Source organism: Corvus cornix, chromosome 15 (assembly GCF_000738735.6).
Source record: "Corvus cornix cornix isolate S_Up_H32 chromosome 15, ASM73873v5, whole genome shotgun sequence".
Classification (NCBI taxonomy): domain Eukaryota; kingdom Metazoa; phylum Chordata; class Aves; order Passeriformes; family Corvidae; genus Corvus; species Corvus cornix.
The window spans coordinates 12,127,823-12,132,228 of record NC_046345.1 but is presented as its reverse complement, the minus strand read 5'-3'; positions in this window follow the sequence as shown (position 1 = coordinate 12,132,228).

The window sequence follows — 4,406 nt, the reverse complement described above, 5'->3', positions numbered from 1 at the left end:
TGGTGTCTGTGTGCTTCTTTCTGCCTCTTTCCCTCACACCTCCTGCCCCTCACTGGGTAAATCCCCTCCTCTGGGGCTGGGCTGTCCTGTGACACTCTGTAACCCCTATTTAATGGCATTATTTCTAGATGAACTCTGAGGTATCAATGCCAGCAGGCAGCATGTCTCATGATCCACCACATTGTGCTTAACTTCATCCTTTCTGCTGTTTCCAGAGCTTAGATTTTTTTCAAAGAAGGGGTCTTATCTCTGCTGAGTGCAGAGATAAACTAATCTGTACACATTTTCTGCTGGTGCTGGATGTTTAGGGTTTTTTTCTGACTCTGCAAGTAGTGTTGCCATGACTGAATTATCAGCTTATTTCTAAAGCAGCACCGAGGGGCTCAGCAGTTGTGTGATATAAATTGTGTTGCAATACACCCAGTTTAGAACCAGCTGTAAGAAGGGTACCTGGTGGCTGCAAATACAGGTAAGGAGAGCAACACCTGACAAGTACCTGACCCATAGAGTCTGCAGTTGTCATCTGCTGTGGCAGTGTCCAAGATTGGCTGCAGACATCAGGGCCCTTCCTTACTTCTGGAGCAGTGATCTTTCCTTGCCTAAAGCTGCCAGGAGATGGGATTGATGCATCTCCCTTCTGCTTTGACTCTGCTTGGCCAGAAAGTTGAAAAGCCTGAGTTGAAAGCCAGGCTGGACCTGCCTGATTGAACAGAAGTAATGCCCAAAGATGAGCCCCCTGAGGTGTTCTGCCACCCTCCTTCTCCAGGTAGTGGAGTGTTGGATTTCCATCCTAATGCAAGTCCTGCAGCTGTCCCCCCTTGGCCCACAGCAAACAGACCCCTGCCTATCCCTGAGCCCCCCGCAGTGTCTGGCAGGTTCCATGGCCTGATACCTATTTCACAAAACCTGCAGAACACAAGCATTCTCCATTTTATCCTCACTTTCACTCCCGTGTTCTCATTTTTGCACCTGTGGCCTAATAAGCCAGTTTGTTCACATGCCACAGTGAGCCAGAAACTTTCCTTCTGCCTGGGTTTTGTAACCCTGTTTGCTCTCAGGGCTGCGCATCCACGAGTGAGCCACGTTCTGCACGTGGGCCTGCTCTCACCTCACAGCTCTGCCCTGGCACCGCTGGGCTCTGAGGGCCACATTCCTTCAGCTCTGCCTGCACCCAAAGCCGTGTCGTGTTGTTGGGTCACACACAGAGGTGAGAGTGAAGCATGGCTGTGATTATGGCTGCTCCAGCAAGGTAATCTCCCTCCTCTCCATGTGATTCCCAAGGATTAGGGGCACGTCAGCCTGCCTGGTGCAGACTGGGGGATGCCAAGTGTCCTGTCCCCCGGTGAAAGTGCACACACAGCCACCACCAAGCCACCACACGCCTTTCGCTGGCCACACGATGCCCTGGTCTCGTAGCCAGGGCCAGGACTCACTCACTGTCTCAGTTCACATTGGGTTCTAATCAGCTATTTTACGGTAATGACTTTTAGTCATTTTAATTTCAGGCTTGGTTAGAAATAAAGCAAGTGGTGATGAAGTGCCACAGTAAGCGTCTGATTTTTTTTTTTCCCTCAAAGTTGTGGTTACCATCAGATTCTAAGAAAAGTCTTTCCACTGCAGATTGGAATCATCTAAGCCACTTACACATATCCTTTTATTTATTGGTGATTCTGCTTGGCTAGTTAAAGGTGAAAAACCCTTTTTCTTGTGTTTAGTCGCATTTCTAGTTAATTCTCATTAACTGACTTAATGTATGTTACACATCATCAACCTGATTCACTACTGACATAAAACAGAAGCAATTCGTTAGTAACGGTCCCTTGCCAATTAGTGAACTAAATTACGTTTGAACAATTTTCTTCAAAGATTCTCCTCCTCCCCTCATGCATCATTTGGCAAGTCCCCTGCATGCTTACAGTAATTGTGTGCGTGCAGTGAAAGGAGACTGTTACCTCCTCAACCCAAATAAATGAGTATGTGATCCCGGTGCTAATGCAGCAGTGAGTAATACAAAGAATCACGGCCATCCTCCCTTTGATCGCCCAAAGATCCCAACAGCAATTAAGATTAAAAGCTGCTTTTAAAAAACCCAGAATATTGGGAACATTCTGTAAGGGGAAAGCGAATGCTCCCCAGGGTTTTTCAGAAAACCAGCAAAGAAGGGGGGGACCTGTTCTCGTTTATCGCGACCACAGGGCCTTAAATCACTGTGATGTGGATATCCTCAACCTGCTGAGCCACAGCCAGGTGAGTGGGGCTTCTGGAAATCCTTCCTTCTTTCTGGGACGGCGTTTAACTAGAAGAGCAATCTCTCTGTTTCAAACTGAAAGTCAAACTGAAAAACAGAAAACGCATCGTCTCAACCACATCCTTAAATACCCTGTCCTCAACAAGAAAATAACCCCAGCCCCTGGTGCTGTGCGGGAAGCAGGTGGACCGGTCTCAGCATTTGGTTTTCACCTGAAACCAGAGGATTCTTTTGGGATTTCCACGGCTGTGTGTGTGACTTAGGAAGTCATCTGATCTGATCACTGCTGCTGCTGTTTCAGTTTTGGAAGGACGGCAGAGAGGAGAAACGAAACATGACCCAGGAGCAGGAGAAACGAAGATGAGTTCATGCTAAAAACAGGAGAGTTCTGCCCTTGATTTTAACAGAGCATGGAGGGGCTCTATCCATGGTGGTGAAACAAAAATCACTGTCCCAGTGAACTGAGCACTCATGTTTTCCCTCCAGTGGATTTAGGAAGTGACCCCAGTGGAATGTCTTGGCTATACCTTGCTCTGAAGGTGTTTAGAAATCAGCCAGTGTTTTCCTGAGTGTAATTCTAATCATTAATCTTTTACCCCAGGGGCTGTTCTGTGAGATTACCATCTCGGGATTTTGGCTGGAAGTTTAATTTTTGTAGGTTCTGCATTCTTCCTCTTGAGTCAGCAGGTAAAGTATGTGGCTGTGGCCTGCGTTTGTCATGCCACAGGGCTGCCATTCTTGGGGGCCAAGGACCTCGTGCCAAAAGCATAATGTCACCCTGCTGGAATCCCACCCACGTGTGTCACCGGGCAAGGCCTTTTCTGTTAATGCATGAGTAAAATTTCACCAGGCTTTTGTTGCCATCACGAGGTAAGTAAGAGGGATTTGCATCTGAGCTGGCACATTTTCCAGAATCAGTTTCCAAGGCTAATTTAAGTCTGGTTGGCATGTAGATCTTTCCTTTAAGCGGAGGCTGAGATTCCGAAGGCTCACAGTTTTCCATAGGAAACGCCACCCTGGGTATCCATGTGCCAGACGGGCCTGCTTGGCATTTCCCGGAGCATCAATGACCTACTGTTCTAACGCAGGATCGATTGGCTGATGCTGTGAATACCTGGCTGTGGAGTTGGCTTTACACTGGAAAAATGGGAATGCAAATACTCTGGCTGTGATCAGTGGATTCAACACTCACATCCCTGGCAGTGCCCAAGGCCAGGTTGGACAGGGCTTGGAGCAGCCTGGGATAGTGGAAGGTGTCCCTGCCCATGGCAGGGGGTGGGACTGTGTGGTCTTTAAGACCCCTTCCCATCGAAACCATTCCATAATTCTATGATTTACCATCCTTCAGGAAGGTTCATGGCTGTTTATAAGAAAAGCACCCAGCCCTGCCCTGAAGGGCTTTGAGCAAACACCAGAGCGAGAAGGGGGATGTGGGAGGCAAATACAAGGTACTGGTTTCTTTTCCAAGCATGTCATGCTATATTCTGTTCATGGTACTTGTGTTTCTCTACAGGACGTGCAGTGAGGGGATGTTTACTCTGATGAAAGTCTGGGCTTGATAACAGGAAACCAAGTCCTTTGTGCAGTAGATTGACCTTGAATCACACACAGACCTTTTTTTCAGTTACAGAGGGTAAGACTGTCTAAAACACAGGGAAATGGTGTCTCTAGAAAACAAAACTGGCATTTGGAGTTGGCTAGAAAGTGCCCAAGCCTTTGCCAACCTCAGCTCCGTGAATGTCAGCCCGAGCAGGTGGTCGAGGCGCAGCCGGGGGTCGGGGCCTTGTAGAAGAATCATGGGGACAGTTGCTTTTTGTCCCTGAATACTTTTCCTTAGAAGTTCATTCTAGCCAGAAAAAGCTGCATGTGCCTGTGGGTGAGGAGCAGCACTGGGATGCGGGAGACCCTGCAGTGTGGGGGCATTCAGCAATTTAGGGAAGGACTCCCTCCCTCCCTCTCTTCACCCACGTAGGGAGTGCTGGCCTTTGGGGCAGGAACCATCCCAGGAGCCCTTGCAGGAGCTTTGTTACAGGGCTTTGATCTGTTGGATGTTTCCAAGTGCTTCCTCAGTGTTATTGAAACAGCATTGCAGGATGCAGCTCCATTAATGACCGATAATTTCAGAGTGAAGGAGCTCTGTTTACATGCAAAAACTGAC